General features: G+C 38.9%; 2 protein-coding genes across 2 annotated transcripts in view; both read left to right on the top strand.

Annotated features, from left to right (window-relative positions):
• Window positions 1-18,867, top strand: part of DHRSX (dehydrogenase/reductase X-linked) — a 218,515-nt gene that overhangs the window by 7,364 nt on the left and 192,284 nt on the right. The window lies entirely within an intron of this gene.
• Window positions 1-18,867, top strand: part of ZBED1 (zinc finger BED-type containing 1) — a 50,669-nt gene that overhangs the window by 3,886 nt on the left and 27,916 nt on the right. The window lies entirely within an intron of this gene.

Here is an 18,867-nt window from a genome sequence, read left to right as displayed (position 1 = left end):
GTTTTCAAGATCCCTTGAGCATCGTGGTCTATCCTTAAAGCTAGTCATGCTTTGAGCAGTAGAGTGGACTACAGAGCTTCTGAGGTCCCTTCCAACTTGAACTATTCTAGGATTTTATGATCCTATCAACCATGTATTCTTGAAAGTCTTCCACTGGAATTAGTAGTAGCTGGCTTGTTGTTACACACTCTTTCCTTACCTCTTGGCATGTACTAGCTAGGTAAACCAAAAGGATGGAGGCACAGAACTGGGACTGGGACTGAGACTGGGACTGGGTGGGGATCCGTTACCAGTAGTCCTGGTCATCTTTACATTTTACATCTACAATTCCTACACAACACTTCTGGATATGACATGATCTGGAGCTGAAGTGGTACACAGCAGTGCATCACTGCAGCAGGATGACCACTGTGCTTATATATGGAGAATGAAAACTTCACAGATATTAGTAGCCTGAAGGTCGAAGACAAAAATCACAATGTACTTATAGCCTATTTAATTCTTACACCTCTGTGGGGACTCCAGCACATTTCTAGGAACTGGAAATTAATTCAGTTTCATTGCTCTGACTATAATATAATCATGCTGGGCACACTCTTGTGTAGTGTAATTTTTTTCCATAATCTTGTCCAATTTTTATCTTACTTTGTGTTTGTCTTCAGCTGTACAAAATCTGTTACATTAGATGTAATGTCAATACGGGTAGTTGGTACAGTAGGATTTTCAGGTATTGCCTGGCTTAAATGTGAACTGCTTTGTAGAGAAAAACAACCTCATGGGAATGGCACACTTCAGCATCAAGCCTGTCATCTCATACCCAGACTACTCATAGTTTATATATAGGTGGTGAGCAGAATAGTAACTGGAGAAAAAGGTACTTAATGCAAAAGGCCATTGTACCTTTTCTTCCCCGGTAGAAAAGTCCTTCTCAGTGCTTGGGAGTTGTGCTACAACACCTGCCTGCCATCCTGGATGGTGAGCAGGTGCTGGGTAGAGCAGGGAGGTTTCACAGGGTGATAGTGGAACTCCTTTATTCTGACATTCCATTATACACCTAAGTGTAATCCAAATTTACAAGGCTAAGCTATCAAGAGTGATTATTTTCAGTGCAAATCCAAAATGAATGAGAGCTGCAGTGCATCTGTTGTCAGGGGTTCAAACACTGATTCTCTCATTTTAGTACACAGACTCACTGCCACCCCCCCCCCCCCCCCCACCTTATTAAACTCTTAAAAAGCCACATTTCTAATACCTCAGTTGGGATTTTTTGAGATGTGTCAAATAATGATGAAAACATTTTGAGCCTAGAAAAAAACCTGTTACATATTTGAATGTATAAACTGCTATTTTTGAGATTTCTGAAGTGACGTTAATTTTTTGGTCTCGTGGGCTTACAAGCCTGGAGGGATTTTAAATTAAAAGTAGAAGAGAAGAGAAAACTTTCTTTTTATGTGAGTTCATGAAAGCTCTCTTAGTTCTAAAACTAAATTATGTATGAAGCAGCAAGGTCCTGTACTGTCTATTAAATTTGCATGATGATTCCCTTTTTAAAATTTTACAGAATATTCAGGTAAATTAACTGGAAATAGTTAGTACATGTAATGTGTTTATTCTAGAACTTCTGTGAATCTGCCTTTAGAAAATAAGTGTTTGCCTGTTCCTGTCCCAGGAACAAGACATTAATACCAAATTCATTTAACTCAAGTCTGGATGTGGGAGGTGCTGCGAATTCCACGGATAAATATGTGATGGTGTTATGAAATAGTATTACCTTTATTGACAGCCAAGGGTTTCTTCTCTTACTTACGGCATCAGAAACAAAGTCAGCTAGAAGGAAGGTATAGCACAACAGAAGAGGCTGGGACAGGCTTGGAAGACATTGCAGACACTATTGTGAGTCATTCTCTTTTAATCACGTAGGCAAAATCCTATGGGCATGTGGGATGATACATAAAGAAAGGCAGAATTTTGCTTGCTGTGGGGGAGCTGTTCATTTGTTACAAACATTCAGCTGACTTCAGTGGAGCAGTGCCAATTTCTATTAGCAAAGGCTTTGGTTCTGAGGATAAATATGTGCATTAATAAACGGTTGGAGTCCTTCTTCAGGCTGCAAACAGTAGCAACTGAATAAGTGATGTAGCTGGCATGACATCCAGCTACCTTTGTCACTCTTCTTGGCCCATTAGCCAAGTAGCCTTTTTTGGGATGATTTGGCAATTATTGATATGATATACAGAACTTGAAAATATTTATTAATAACATGCTATGTGTGTTCTGTATAAAATGTTGCTAAATTAGAAGGCAAACTGTTCTCTCGTGAAATATAAAGGTTCATGTTATGTGGTTGAAAAATGTGTAGCTATGTAATGAGTGCCTTCAGTTCAGCAGATTTCATGAAAGTGAAAGAATCAGCACTGCAAAGAACCTCAGTACATACCAAAAAGGAGTCGATCTGTTTGTGAGTATGCTGCTGCTATTTTATAAATGTCAGCTAGGCAAACTAGACTTATTTTACACAGCTAGGTTCTCTAGATGATGGGAGAAATCAAATGTATTTTTTTTGTGATAACTAAAAATAACTGAAAGCCTCTTGAGATTCAGCAAGGAGAGGGTTCACTGAAAGGCAGCATCCTGAATGGAGTGTACTGGTTGTAGCTATGCTTTGTGGGAGTGCAGCACACCTCGCTAATAGATGGAAGAATAGATCAGTATATAGTATAGCATGGATGGATGGATGGATAAATGTCAGGCAAATTCTCTGGAGACTGGCGAGCTGCAGGTGCACTTCTTAGACTTTGAAGACAGAGAAGAATCTACCCTGACAGAGGCTATCCAGTGTCTGGTGAGGCAAGGAAGTGTAGAGCTGGACTGACTTCAGGACATGCTGTATTGTGGCAGTCACCCTTTGATGCAGGCTTGAAAACAAGATCAGTGCACAATACAACATTTATGTTGATGTATCTTAAAAAACAACCTGATGTTGTGACCCAGTGTGGACATGTAGCAATATATTCAATGAATATTTTATTAAATAGCACTTTAATCTGCAGAGTAAAATACATTTCTTAATTTGCCATTTTTAAGATATCTGTTGGTTGAATTGAGCCCATGAATAACCTTTCTTTTGCACTCCTGTGATACCTGCAGTGGTACTATAACTTCATTTCTTTCTGACCTACAGTAAAGCAGTTGCTTTAACTGTGAAATCCATTTATTTCTCTCATACTACTTCAGCTAGTAGTTAGTTTCAGAACTCTTATGTTGTAAGAGTGTAGATACTGCTCTTGTAATTGACTGGATGATGTCTACTGCTTGATTTCAGTTCTGACACAGTCCCTTCATACTTCCTTATCCTAACATGCAGGCCTATAGCCACCCGCCAACCTCATCCTCCTCCCATAGAGCTGTTCTGATGGAAACCTGTGCTGGATTTCTCTTTCCACATGTAGGCAGCAGATTTTGTGCCCTGATAGGGGACAGGATGAAAAACGCAAAATTATCATCACCTTTAAGCATATCAAGATAGGAGAATAAGCACTTTCAAGGCAGAAAGTGACTACATTTTCCTTTCCCTTGCTGTAATAGTAGCAGATGGCACTTGTGGCCCAGAATAATTTGTCCTTTGAATAATGGTCCTTGCTGAGGAAAGCTTGATTTAGTTTTTTCCATGTGTAAAAAGTTGACTTTTTTTAAATTTAGAAGCACAAATAAATCTTATTATTTACCTGCATTTTGCTGATTTCTTTTTTTCCAATTATAACTATTCTGTTTTTTAAAACATTCTGTTTTTTAAAACATTCTGTGCAATCTATTGCATTCAGGTTTGCACAGAAAGGATTTGTTATTGTGAATTTAAAAATATGTTAAGCATTTATAACCAATGATGCTTGAATTGAAAGTGGTCATTTTGTTTAGCCATTACCACTGAACAGACCTTGATTTCCTTGTTTGCTTAGATTTAGGTCACAGTTATTACACGGGCTGGGCAGTGCCCTAGAAATGAAGTTTGGTTTGCAAAAGCAGCTCCTAGAATTCCTGACAATGGGAAGTTTCTATGGCTTTTCATTACATTTGTGTCAACAGGAATGAGAATGGACATAAACTCCCTCTCTAATTTAAGGCCCTTCTGAATTAACTTTCTGGATAAACTTTATCTCTGGTCAGGACAGGGGCTTGTCCATGCCTGCCTCGTTTTTAACTCAGCATCTTTGGATAAAGAGTTCTCTCTTTCAGGAGTATCCTCAGCTTTGATATGTGACAGTGAAATGCCCTTCTTTTGATGCTGAAGCACCATGCGAACTCTGCGGTGTTATAACTGACAATACAGATTTGGAAAGTCACTTAATTTTCACCTGACCTCAACATGCTAAGCTATTAGTTTTTTTGGATAGCTATATGTATGTGTGTATATATATCGATATATGTCTCTATATATGTATCTCTTTATATAAATGTTGTAATTGAATATAAAATGCAAATGATAAAATTCTTATGTATAGTTTTAGATTAAAAATCAGTCTAAATATATATTTATACAGAAATCTGTATCAAAAAGTAATTAAGGAGAGGAGAAAGGAAGACTTAATTTTAGATTGCTTGTTAGGTACAAAACTGAAATACTATATTGCTTTGTTATTTGGCCAAGGACAAAATGAATAAATAAAACGAAAAACTAAACGACATTTCTTCCAGTAAGAAAAGTGCTGTTCTGTGTCTCAGAATGTTAACCAAAGCATAAAAATATTTCTATAAACATCTCATGAAAAAAGCTAGCAATCTGTGGGTTTAGCACTCTTGCAAGGTTTTTCTATTTGTATTTGAGGGTGGTTTGTGCCTTTTTGCACTGAAAACACCTACTGGAAAAGGCCTAGTGAATTGTAGAGAAAATTATCGATTTTCCTGTAAGTTTAAGTGCACTGGTGTGGAAAGGATGGTCTTACACTTTGAAAATATTTTTCAAATGTAAACAGCAGTCAACTTTGACCAGCCTGCATTTGTGTTTGCTCAGGACCCAGCACCCTGGAGGCAAAATGCTGTAGTAGTAGGAATAATGCAATATTACAGTAAAAATAGAACAAAAACTGTAATAACAGAAATCATACCCAGGCTCTATACTGTAAATATGAAAACTGTGTACACCATGATGTCCAGACACTTTACAGAGAAGATGGATGTTAGCCCCCCTTGCTTTAGAGGAGAGGAAACAAAAGCCAAGGAAGCTGGAGGCACTTCCTCAAATTCACTACTTGGACCATGGAAGAACCAGGCTTATAAACCAGCGCTATGTATCCCAGTCCAGTAAGCTACCCTTGAAACAGCTCCGGAATAAGATAATAATGTTGGTGATTACTGTGTTTTGTTCTGAGAATGTAGTGGTAATGGGCTACATATCACTAAACTATCATTTTATGTAATTTTCCAAACATTTATAAGTAATTCAAACTTCAGGTTAGATGTGGCACATCAAAATTTAACTTGTCACATCCCCTTGTCTTTTTGCATCAAAGGAACATTGGAGACAGTACTGACATGTTATAGCCATTAAATAAAATGTGGGATTTTGAAGTGAATGACATTTGAGTACCAGACTTTGGCTTATAAAGGTAAAGAAAGAGCTTTGTTAATAAATCTGGTTAGAGCACTGCCATCCTGAGGAGTATATTGACACTGGAAACCTTTGTCATTCTAAAGGCTGGTTTTGACAAGACGAAAGGTTGTTGGGTAGGGAGGCCAGGGTTCTTCACTGTGACCATTCATCTTAAATATGTCATTATTTTTAATGACATACTATCTATGTCAACTTACGCAGAAGTGGGAACTGCTCCTTTCGATGAAAGGAAACAGCATCCCAGACTCCAATTGAGAAACCAGAGCAAACCCAAACTTCACATTTGATAATATTACAATGTAAAATTAGAAATGTTTGAAGGCATCTTTGACCTTCAAGTTCTTTTCTTAAATATGGGAACAACAGATGGTGTTGCTGAATGTTTAAAGTTGCATGAATGAACACATTTAGAAATGGACATGGTGCAAAGTCTAGAAACCCTTGGGAATGATTCAGAAGGTAGAACTGCCCAATAAATCAGGAAATCACCCAACATAGGCAATGACTGGCCATAGTACATTGGCTAAAACCAACACAATTTCTTGTTAGTGACATAGGAAAGGAAACAAAACTCATTCCATGTGAGGACACCTAAACTACTGTAGGCCATTTTAAACTCAGACAGATGTGTTATAGGCAGGAATGCCAACTTCCCTGAAGTGTATGTGAAGGAGGTAACATAAATGAAACCAAAATGGAGAATCCCATTAGTGGGTGAAAATGCAATACCTCCTGTCCTGATTTGGAAGGCATTGAGGTTTCAGTCAATTGATTACAGGGCTCACTAGGAGAGAAGTGCCATTTTCAATGAAAGCAAAAGAGGTGTTCTATTAAAACTGTCTGGATATTATTAATACAATATGATTGCTTTGTTAGGAATTGTAATAATTTCAGCAGCAAAGAAATGTGGATAAAAGATCTGCAGGGATTGTTAGTTTAATCTATTGAAATGTACAATGCTCCACTGCCCTCTTTTGCCACGTACGTGGAAGAGCAGCAGCTACAGTAACAGGTGCCAGCCATCACAGCAATGGGCACCTTTTTCTTATAGGGCATGTACCTTTTGAGGTGGCTCATAGACCAGTGACAGCACACAAGCGATCCTTTGGGAATCTTCTTTTTGTGTTACAAAAGAAAACATATTTCAAATATAATCTCTTCTTTTACATGCCTAAGGACCAAATATTCGTTCTCCAGTCTTGCACATTTTCACTGAAATGATAGAAGTCGAACCCAGGCAGATTCATTCAGAAGGTATTGCTACACAGAACATCTAACAGAGATCCTGAAGAAATGGAGTTCAAAAGTACATTGGGATTTGTCCTCTACATGTATTCTGCCAGGAACCAATTCAACCTGGCTGATACTGTGAGATTTTTTGCAAAGGAGGAAAACACCATAATTTTTTATTACCTATCTAACTTGCATATCAGGAAGAAAAAATATGTTTAGAAAATTCTGCACTAGGCCTTCAAAAATCTCCCTATTAGTTAACAGGGCTCACTTGAATAATTATGTTTATAGCTGTCTTTCTATTTTTCACAGCAGCTTGAAAACTATTTTGGTTTTCCTACCGCTTTGACACTGAAATTTATGTAGAAAAAGAATAGCCTTGAGCTTATGTTGGTGTCTTACTGTCTTGCCAAGAAATTTTTTGTTTTTGCTTTTGCACAAGCATCACTGATAGTGAAAACACAGACCTCGGAATAGTTTTATCTGTTAGGGTTCCTGCAAAGTTTATAAAGAATAAGAATGCGTCATGAACAAATTAATCCATGCTAAAGCAGAGTTCTCTCCTGGGTAAATGGTCCTGTCTGCATTTTTAGGGCAGCAAGCATTTTAATTTTTGTATTTATGGGGAAATGAGCCTCATGCATTCCTTATTTGTACAAAAATATAGGTGTGAACATACAGAAGCATATGACAGAAAATGTTTATACTTTTACATTGCATATATTCTTTTACACCATTTTATTGGAAATTATTAGACTGTCAGTTACAAGATCTAGGTTTATAATATCTCAACAAGGTTTGCTTTTAATGTGAAGAGGTAATAATCTGAGTATGTTTAACTTTTATTTCTGCACTTATCAATGACAACTCATTTGTTGCTGTTGAAAATAACCAGTGAAATATTTTCAGCAGATATTTCTGCAAACTCAATAATAATGGCCATGGAGAAGTTGATAACAGTAGGGTACTCATTCTGTATTAAAGTCTGGGAACAGGAAAGTTGCAGGGAAGAAATGGAGAAGACTGTTGGAGAGGCAAAAGAACATCACACAGCTGAGAGAGCTGTTTCAAGGAGGCAGCAAAGCCAGAGAGATTCACAGTGGACCATAAGAACATGTAGAAGTCCTAGGACATAAGGAAATGAATACTACTCAGTCCTTTTCTGATCAGATCTCTGTTTGACCCCAGTGAATTTTTAGATTATACTGATACATCAACATACCTACCTTGCTCCAGCAAACTCTTAAGGAAACTGAAGAAGGAACTCTTTCTGCAGCCCGGCTGAATCTGTGGCACTGGACATGAACAGTAGTTGTTAACACAACTGCCTGACAGGTCTGTGAAAGTTACCTTGCACTTGGCAGCTTTATGATATCAAACATGTGGAGTAACAAACATCACAGAATTCACAGCAAATCATCTATGATAATGCTTTTTTTGGCCTTGCTTTGCCTTCCATTCCCATGGCTTGGCCTGGCTCGCCTTGGCATCCCTTCCCTTCTCTTTTCTTTTGTTCTCTTCTGCAGCTCTGTGTATCTACAGATGACAACTCCTAACTGATGCAGTCTTTCTCAAGGTCTGTGAAATGTTCAGTTGCAAAAGTTCCTGTTTTTCTTGTTTATTTTAGAAAAAATCCTTCTTTCAAGTCAAAAGCCTAGAAAGCTAAATTGCACTTTCAGGGCACTCAGAATTCGGTTTCCTACTGTCAAGCAATATTTTTTTTTCTGAAGATATAATGCATAAAGAACTGGAACACCATGAGACAGCAACAGCATTGAAAACCTGGAACAAAAGGACTTAACTGCCATGCCATGGGATTAATGGAAAGCATCTACAGTAGTGTTTTGGTTTGGATCAAGAGCATGCATTTAAAATGAGACTTCTGGTTATTGCCACTTCCCAGGCTTTGGTTCATGTCACACAGCTCTCCCAGAGAGAGTGAGAGAGCTACTCTGGGCAGGACAAGCTGCATTCTAGAGACTCTCCTGATGTGCTCCAGCTCTCATCTACTAGTGATGCTGGTCACACAGAGCTGACAGAAAAATGTGGATGTCTTTTGGAAGTTACAGAGTTTTTCAGAAGCTTCAACTGTAAGTGCTTCAACTTCTAATTATTTCTGAGCTGACTCCAAAATGTTGCTTAGGATTGAATCCACAAAAGTGATTTTTCATGTTTTGTAGGATTTTCAGCTATATGAAGCAGTCATTGATAGAGTACAGCAATTGCACCTGTAAACTCTTGTGTCATTATGAAATTTGGGCAGCTTGTGTACCAGCAACTGAAGCTCTCCACTGTGGGTATTTTATATCTGATGACTCTTCTTGATCTAGCAATATCCTGTACTTGATAATATTTTTGGCTCTTAAAGTGTACAGCAGTAGCTGTAAAATCTAATTTGATTAAGGTTAGTATCAGGAAAACCCTAAACTGTTCAAATTCTGTGTTCTTATAATTTGGGAATTTGTGTCTTTTTAGATGTAGGTAATTCTACGGTTCTGTTCTTTATGGGGCCATAGCTCTAATCTATAAAGCAGTTAGATACTTGCCCCTCTGGGTTGCTGTTATTCCACCAAGTGATTATTTGGTATAATTCAAATGCCCCAGTATTTTGTGGGTGCAGCTCTGAAAAGATGCAAAGGGCAGTAGGTGTTTATGTCCCATTGAACTTCAAAGGAAGCTGATGTCAAAAACTGTCAGGATTCTTTACACATTTCAGTATATTGGACAGTAAAGGGACAGCAGTAAACACTAAATTACTGAGAATTCAAGTGGGATGTTTATAGGGTCTGTTAAAAAGAATAAAGAAGTGAGATAATCATGTACCAACAGAACTGTGTAACAATTGTATCAATTATTCAAAAATTATGTAAAAAAAGACCTGCACATGATCTTTAGGTCCAAATACTCTGTATGTCAGAATAATAGTCTGATCCTCTAGAGTCAATTTTGGAAATTTGTAACCAGTTGAGAAACAGCTGAAGACAACCATCTATATAGCTAGCTAAAGAGACAATAAATCTGTAAAAAGACAAGAAATGTATAGGTGAGAAAGAATTCAATCCTTTAAAATATTGAAGCAAGAAATCCCACCATTGCCATTCATTAAGCTGTGGTTAATTACTAATACATATGGTAGAAAAGGATGTCTTTGAATATCTGAATTATGAGTGAATGAGGACCAGCACAAATGAATTTACAAAGATAAAATTGTATCTGATAATGCCACATTTTTCTGAGGTAAAAAAAGAATTACTGGAGGTTGTAATGTCTACAGTGTAATAAAACATTTGATATTTTGTCTCACAAAGCACTGTGTTGAAAAAGAGAAGATTGGTTTCAGAGCAGTAAAAACTTGTACTAACACTGACACACACTTTGCTGGAAGACTGTATGAAAGGTGGCAGATGTTAGGAGTTAGACAGGAACATTTGCAGTGAGATGTCTGAAGAAAAGTTACAAGGCATAGTTTGTTTCCCATCTCATGAGTGGTCTGCTTTGACTGTAGATTCCTTTGGTCAGAAGCATCCTTGGTCTTTTGTTTTGCTGACTCATAAGAGACTTCCCTTGGGTACAGTGTGTTAATAATAATTGATTAAAAAAATTGAGGATGTGTTTTGCAAATTTAACTTTGCCCATTTGCAAGACAAATTTTTATGCGCAAGGTTTAGTTTAGGTTCATGTCCAATAATATTCAGGGGACTCTTCCATTGTATCTATAATGTGGGATTCATAAAGCATGATTTTTAAAGTGGCCACTCTTCCTTGGATCTTCTATTTTGAGTGGCAACAGAAGACGTCTCCATCTTCATCATCTAATTTAATGACTTTGGATCACCATCTAAAAAGGTCTGTCTCTCTCCATCAGCTAAACAACGTTAATTAGAACAATTTTTCCTTACTCTCTCTTCACCCTAGAGGAACACCAATGAATGCCAAATTTCCTTCTGAGATCTGTAAAGGTTTCATTGACTTTAGTGAGATCTTAATATCTACCCTTTGAAGAGAGAATTTGGTCCTAAGATGTGTCCAATTACAAAAGTATTCAAAGAAAGATTCACTTCATAAAGGAGATTCCCTGAGAGTTACCAGTGAACTGCAGTGATTTTTTTACATAGTCACTACTTTATTATTTCTGAAGCCCAGAGCTTTTGCTGAATGTGTGACATTCATTAGAAAGCAACATGCTAATCAGAGTACTTCTTTTTTTGTTAGGTTTTGCTTTTTTTTATTACAGTGCTAAATGACATTGTACTTGACATTTTAGAAGCTCGATAGAAATTTTTCCCTTTCAGCCTGAATCATGCTCCATGATTTCTATCAAAAATATGACGGGGCATGTTGTTGCCCCTGTGATGAGGGAGACCCTGGGGCTCTGTAGAGGTTTACTGAGGTCACATGATCTCTGTGGAAACTCTGGTTCCAGCTTTTCAATTTTCTTAGGATTGTCATCAAGTTTTTGAAAGTTGTGATAATCCAAATGTAGCTTCAGAGTAGTGTGAGACATGTTGGCACGTATGGATCCCATTTCTAGTAAAAAGAAACGCAAACAAAATGAGACTGGGATATAAAAATATAATTAAAATGTCTTGAGTGACTAGTCTCTGTGCTGGTGAAAACACATGGATAATTTAAAAGGAAAATTGCTGTAAGTACTATGACAGTGATGACAACTGTTGTGTTTGATTAGATTCTGTTCTTAAAATCCTCAACTTTGACTTTCTAATTGCATCTGATTCTATTAGCCTACCCATACTTTTAGGAAAAGTGTGTATCTAATGATCAGGATGGTAGAGAAAAGTAGCATTTTACCATCCTGAAAGGTTCACAAACTAGATAATAGATTAAAAATAAAAACCCCAAATTCCTAAAATATTAATTTTACAGAATGCCTTTTTTTCCTTAAACATACTATTTTGAGCCAGACATCTGCTAAAATTGCTAAAAGTTGTCTAGTTTGCCCAAGCCTGACATTCAGGTGATGGTTTGGGATGGACTGCCCTGCCTGACTAGGGCTGGTGACAGGAGGCAGGAGCTGGGGAGAGCCTCCAGAGGGAGATGCTGCCCAGCGAACTTGCCGCCTGGGCACAGGGAGCCACCCACTCGATGGCTCTGCTCTGGGCTTTTCACCTGGCTCTAAGGCTTGGGTGCAAGACAAATGCTGCTTTAACTCAGGGCCCTGAGCGCTTGGCTCTGGCAGTCCTGGCTTACTAGTGTAGGTTGCTGGAGAATTTTGTCCCCCATACTTGTGTTCTCGATACTCCAAGTGCAAGGAAGTTGACAATTTCATGAGGTACTCAGCATTTAAAAGGTGTCTGTGCTGTATCCAAGTGCTTACTTTTATAAAAATCCATATTTAGTTGGCACTTCTTTGAAGTAGCTGAGTGTCTGGATGAAACTGTGAGGGCAACGCCAGGGCTTCGCACAGGAAGGGCACCCTTACAGCACCTAAGCACAATAAGGGCAGGACATGCCCCAGTGCCAGTGGTGGCCCACTGAAGAGCACTTTATATTTTGGGAGATTGCATGGTTTGGAACTTCTGCAATAAGTCATATATTTGTTACCCTTCAGCACTTGCTCAGGCACAAGGCTGTGTGCTGAAGTTTGTCTGGAAATCAGGAATATCACTACTACTCAGCAGTTTGGCAACACACTGCAAATCTCATCATTGGCAATCAGCTTTTCAGCATGAGCATGTCTCTGCTCGCTACATGGGCTCCTATAAGCCCATTAAGTGATGGAAACTGACATTTGCTCCTGAAGAGAGTGGCCTTTATTTGGTAAAGTTATGAGATATTAGAATGATTCATCTGCTACTTCAGGCTAGCTGTTCAGCTTTCCTTCAAGTCAAATTAAACAGTTGCTGTTGGCATAAAAAACAGGGAAGGCAGGCAGAGTAAGAGAAAGGACACCTTATAATTAAAATAAGGCTTGATCTTATACCACACTTCATTATATATACTACTGAAGAAAATGGCTGGTTTTACTTCCAAATATTTAGACACTCCAGGCAATATTCAGTCATAGCTACACAGCTTTAGACTAAGCAAGAGCTAGTATTACAGTAGGAAGATTAGGAAAGTAGTTTTAAATGCTTTTAAATGACAACATAATCTCTGAAAAAAAAATTAGTGTGGGCCTCAAAAAAATTGACATCAGCAGAGTCATGAAGTTGCAGTTGACCTGCATGTGTGATGTTGCCGAGCAATACCTCACCAACAGGAAATTGGGAAAGTGGGCTAGAATGATTTACACCAGGGAGAAGATTTCTTCAGGAGATTAAGGCTTCTGTGATTATTACGAAGGATAACCACTTCTCCATCATGTCTTCATTTTTTTTTTCTAACAAGCTGAAAAGCACCTCTTTTACGAAGATGGGCTGAGAGTGTTGGGGTTGTTGAGTCTGGAGAAGACTCAACTCTGGGGAGACATTTTAGCACCTTCCAATACCTAAAGGGGCTACAAGAGAGCTCAGGAAGTACTTTTTTGAGTGTGTGTAGTGATAGCACAAGGAGGAATGGTTTTAAACTTCAAGGGGGTAGGTTTAGATTAGATATTAGGAAGAAATTCTTCACTATAAGGGCAGTGAGGCCTTGGAACAGGTTGCTCAGAGGTGTTCCGAATGCTCCATCCCTGGAATTGTCCAAGGCCAGATTGGATGGGGCCCTGAACAACATGATCTAGTGGAAGGTATGCCTGATTATGGTAGACCATCTTTAAGGTCCCTTCCAACCCAAACCATTCTAAGATTCTGTGATTCTATGATTTTGAAACAGGTCATCAGTTCAGAAAAATATTCTGTGAGAATGCAAGTGCATTTGTTTCCAGAATAGTAATTTCACAAATGGTTGAAAAAAAATTAAACAGTTGGAGGGGAAGAATAATAAATAACAAAAAGAGAATGTTATTTTAATGCTTCCGTGAACATTTTCATAGCCACTTAGATTTCTGGATCAGTTTCCAGAGTCCTGACCCTGCCACAGAGTCCCTGCAGGTGGGATGCTGAACCTGCTTGGTGTCCAGCTGCTGCCAGAGGCTGTGCCAGCCCAGGTGAGCTTATTGCAGGACCTGAATTAACTAACAGTCTGGGCTGAGATAGATGAGGCAGAAAAAGAAAATAAAGTATTTTGAATTCTGAAACTTGGTGGCAAAGTTTGAGAGTTTAATAAAGTTAAGCTTACTGCTCCCTCCTCATATTTTGATGTACAATCCACTTTTCATGCATTCACAGCAGCAGATAAGGAAGGGGGAAGCATTTTGGTTCACCCTGGTTGCCTAATCCAGACATATCTCTTACTTTGTGTGAGGAGTAAAGTGAAGCCTTTGTCTGTCAGATTTTCTGATTATATTGTTGGAGACGTGGGGTGCAGTGATGCCTTCTATTGTATCGTATGGCTGACAGGGTATCTTTGCACTTACATGGCAGAGCTGCTGTGCTCCCTTTGTTTTTCACAGAAATTTTTCCCATGTCTTACAAATCAGAAGAAAGGTAGCTGTGGTTCCCTCTCCTCCCTCTCCCTTAAAACACTGGGAGACAGGCAATTAATTGTACTTTGAGAGTGTAGGGGCAATAGGTGTGTGAAGTGTCTTTGTGTAAAACACATAGTTTCCCTATACTCCCTCCCACTAAGATCTGCATAAAGCCTAAACTGAAACTGAGCTCTCATTTCCTACTAATTCTTCATATTAATTCTGTATGGAATTAATGTCTCACTCTAATTGAGCTTGTAGTACCCCAGAAATAAATCCACCCAACTGAGAGGTGCAGCATGTTTGCTACGTGTGACACATGAGCTGTTTGATACAAAGATCTTGAGAACTGAAGCATAGTAAAGGTTGGAGTAGGTGGCATATTCAGAACTGTACATGTATATTGTGTGATGGATTTCTATGAAAAGAATTACATGTAGTAGCTGCCCATAGAAAATAAACACAATAGCTTTTCGTTTGCTGGCTATTTTAGTACATGGTCAAAGAGTGAGAAGAATTTCATTCTGCTATCACTTAAACAGGAACTCCGGCATTTCTATAGCAGATGACAAATGATTTTCCAGGCACAATTCTGAGTTTATTTAAACTGAGAGGTAGCTGTTATCTTTCTGTAATATCAGAATGTTTGTTCAAGAAATAGTTACTCCTCTCCTTTAAGTGACATTAAGTGTGTGAGAGCAGGACACAGAGGGTCAAATACAGACCCCTTTGTGCAATAAATAACTCCCAAGTCATAAATCATCTCTTTATATAAGTATCCAGAAAGTTTTCAGCACATTTTTGTCTTGACCTTTTAACACAGGCAGTAGTACTTCTGCTTGCTAGGCAACTTATTTTTGCTCATCTCTTGAGAGGTTAAGATGGAATAGCAGTGATTTTTTACCACTGCTTCAGAGGACTACAAAAAGAAAAGAAATTAAATTGAATGCATAGCTTTGGGGAATTACCAACTATTATTATGAAAATAACAGAAAATATTTCAGAATCTCCCACCATTAAAAATGGGGCTGCTTGCCAGTGTACCATTTTAGTGATAATTTCAAGAGGAGACAAAGCTTGACAATGTGTCATGACAGGGAAATCAGAGCTGCAATCCAGAGACAGCAATTTAAGGCAGGAAGCAGTGGGAGAGTTTCACAGTTCCTTTCAGATAAAAAACATAAGCAACATACAAATATGGAAAATAAATTAAAATGCACCATTAAAACTTCTCTCCTAAGTAAGGTAGTGAAGAAAATCCCCCACAAAATGTACCTAAAACTTGCTATGGATGCGTGTTTTCCCACTGACATCACTGCAGCTTCCTGTGACTATGACAATACAAACCAGAACCAGACACTATTAATAATTTAGTAACACTGAGTGACTATGCATGTTTTATAAATATTTGCCTCTTGTCTTTATTAATACAGATTTTGCTAAGCTGCCAAATTACTGATTTCAGTAGGGAGCGCAGGCTTCTGTTTGACCCCCAGGTAACAGAGAGAAAATGAAATTCTTTATTTATAAGTAATATTAAAACATTTTAATCCAAAGTTCGTACAAAGTCTAATATATTCCCATCTTCATACAGACTTTGCTTTTGCAGGGTACTGTGCAAGCTTCACTTTCTTGGATGAACTGCAAAACTGCATCACTATCTGCCTAACAAATGCTCCCTGAAGAACCATGAAGATCCTGACTGTGTTTGCAAGGGCACCCGTTTAGCTTGCGCACATCATCTATGCCCTGAGTTCTCGATTCATGGCCAAAACCTGCTTCCTCCTGCTCTCAGCTCTAATGCCGGGCAGGCTGGTTGAGGCTGCAGAAACAGGTGTCTGGCTCTGGAGGTCCCTTCGTCAAGTCATCAGCCATGATGCACGATCGTTAGCTACTTGCCTTTCTCCAGCCTGGGAAAGGCTCCTACGGAGGAAGACATGCCCTTGAACAGAAGTGAGAAGATGGACAACAAAGTGCAATGTTCCTAAGTTTGCAAAAAATGTTTTACTTAACAAACAGGGCAGCCTTCGTTGGCTGAATGACCTTTTTCAGAGAGGAACTGTGGAACAGGAAATTTAGGCTCATTTCGTTGTGCATGTGAGGCTGCGGCCAAAACCAGGGTAGCTGTGCTAGCATGTAAAAAGTCATCTGATGAAAGGCTGCGGACAAAGAGGCACAACTTGGAGGAAGAATAGCCTTAATACTCTCTTTTTCTTGGTTTTGGTTCCAGGAAGTGGCTCTGTCTCATGACTGTAATACTCAATCATCATGCTATAATGAAGGGCTTTTCATGTAATCATGTGTAGAACTGATTACTTTGGGCTATACCCTTACCATGCTGCGCTTCCTGCCAAAATTTCCACTGTCATCAGTAAGAAAAGGATTGGACTTTTTCTCTGCAGTTTACTGCTATTGTTTGACAATAGTACACTTTTCAGACACTTTGCAGTGGAGAATAAATATTTAGACTCTTAGTTCTTGAAATATTAAAATGGCACTGTAGAGGTAACACATTCATTCTCAGAAGTCTGAGTTTTTTCTGGTCATTGTTGCTTCCAAGGAGTACAACATCAAAGCAGGGCATGAACAGGTATGAAAAAGATTTTATCCAAGATGCTGAAAATGATAGACTCTCAAGGTATGAAAAGAAAGATTTTATATTGCAGATTATACAGCAAGATTCGCTTGCTTTTTCTTACCATAAGAAATAACCAACTAAACAATCAAACCCACTAAAACTTCAAAAGATAATACACTCACAGATGTATTCATTATTTTTAAAAAAAATTACTTTTTCCTTTTTAGCCTATTTTTGCAATTAACTCCGGTGGGACCGGGATGCCCAGGAGGTTAGAAGAATCTGAAAACGGACTGGATATTTATAGGGATAGTCAGAACATTCATGCTATGAGTTCTATAAGCTCTTGTTTGTAAAGGTTAAGAGCCTGTTTTTGAAAGTATTGAATGTATGTAATTCATTTTGACTTGAGTGGGAGTTCAGGGCATGCAGCAGTGTTAGAGGGGAGACCTTAATTTCCTGTCACAAGGGCCAAGTGTCTCTATATTTGGATATTCTTGCTTTTCATAATTTGTACTGCAGTAGCAATTAAGGGGTACCATTACAGGCAACGATCCCATTGTACTAGAAATAACAGTTGTTCATTACTCTAGAGACCTTCAGCTCTAAAGCCAAGGCAATTATCGGAGACAGTTTATTGAAAAAAAGTGAAGAACAAATCCCTGCAGTGCCTATCTTTCGGCACCAAGTGCAGGTGTCAGGGTGTGGAGGCTGCTCTGTTGAAGTCCCTGCCAACACACAGGCAGGCCACTCAGAGCAGTGGCAGAGGTGCCCAAGAGTTGCACAAGGAGACACTGTAGTGTTCCTTCTAGGGACTGCGTAGGTCAGAGCTGGAAGTCCAGCCTGCTCAGGGTGGGGATGGGATGAACACTGGGCTGTGGAGCCACAGCTCTCACTGTTGGGTAAGAGACACATTATCGCCAAGCATGATTTTTCCCTACTTTCAGCAAAGCTTTTGATGCAGTTCCCTGTCAAAAGGAAAACAGCAGAATATTCTGTGCAGCAGCTTGAATTTTCAATAAACTAGGCATTTGTGAGTGTGTTCAGTAGAGCTGGTCACCTCCTTGTGCAGCTGACACATCAGCTGTGATGGTGTCACAGAAGACATCCTGCACAAGTACCCAGTATCCAGACACGGAAAAACAGATGAAGGGGTTACAGATACAGACCAAGAAGTGTAGGAGCACTTGCCTATTTTCCAGTGTGAGCAGCACATTTATGGCTAAATAACATGGTTGCATCTATGCTGTGGTTTGCCATAAGAATTCTATGTTTCCATAGTGTCTTTACCACATTTCTTAAGGATTTTGCTTCACAAATACTTTCAAAAAGGTCCATTCTTAACTAATACTTACAGGAATATTCTAAATTTGGTGGATAGCCTGTGGATTTTTATGGCTACATCTGCAGTAGCTCAGCAGAAGCAGACTGGAGGCAAAGGGTCTGGTACTCCAGGGCTTTTTATTTTGGACCAAGTCCAGTTTGATGACATGGCCTGAACACCTGCATACCCTCGTGAAGGGCCTCTTCTGCCATAGCCCACATGGCTCTGGGGTGCAAGCCAGCCAGGCTGCTGCAACAGGCATGAGCTCTGCCTCAAGAACACACCCTGATCTGAACTAACAGACTCATGCAAATGCACCACCCACAACCTGCACTCTCACGTCCATCAATTGTGTGGTCAGAAAAAGACATAAAATTTGGTTTTATGCATAGCACTTTAGCTGGCTGATCTCTTCTGTGAGCGCTGATGCACTGAGCTGTTTTTCAAGAGGCATGACAGTCTGAAGCACAGTTTAAGACCCAGGGCTATACTGCTTCTAATCGTAGCTGTCCCCTGAAATGCATCTTTGTCCATCATTTTATCTGCTTACTTCTTTTACTTGGATTTTATGAGGATTCAAATTTGCATGTATTCCAGAGGTGTGAAGGTTTCAGTATAACTAGGCAAAATCCAAATACAGTAATAAAACTCCTTTG

Source organism: Pithys albifrons, chromosome 1, assembly GCF_047495875.1.
Source record: "Pithys albifrons albifrons isolate INPA30051 chromosome 1, PitAlb_v1, whole genome shotgun sequence".
NCBI classification, from domain to species: domain Eukaryota; kingdom Metazoa; phylum Chordata; class Aves; order Passeriformes; family Thamnophilidae; genus Pithys; species Pithys albifrons.
The sequence above is the reverse complement of the archived record's forward strand: the minus strand, read 5'-3'. Positions and strand labels throughout refer to the sequence as shown.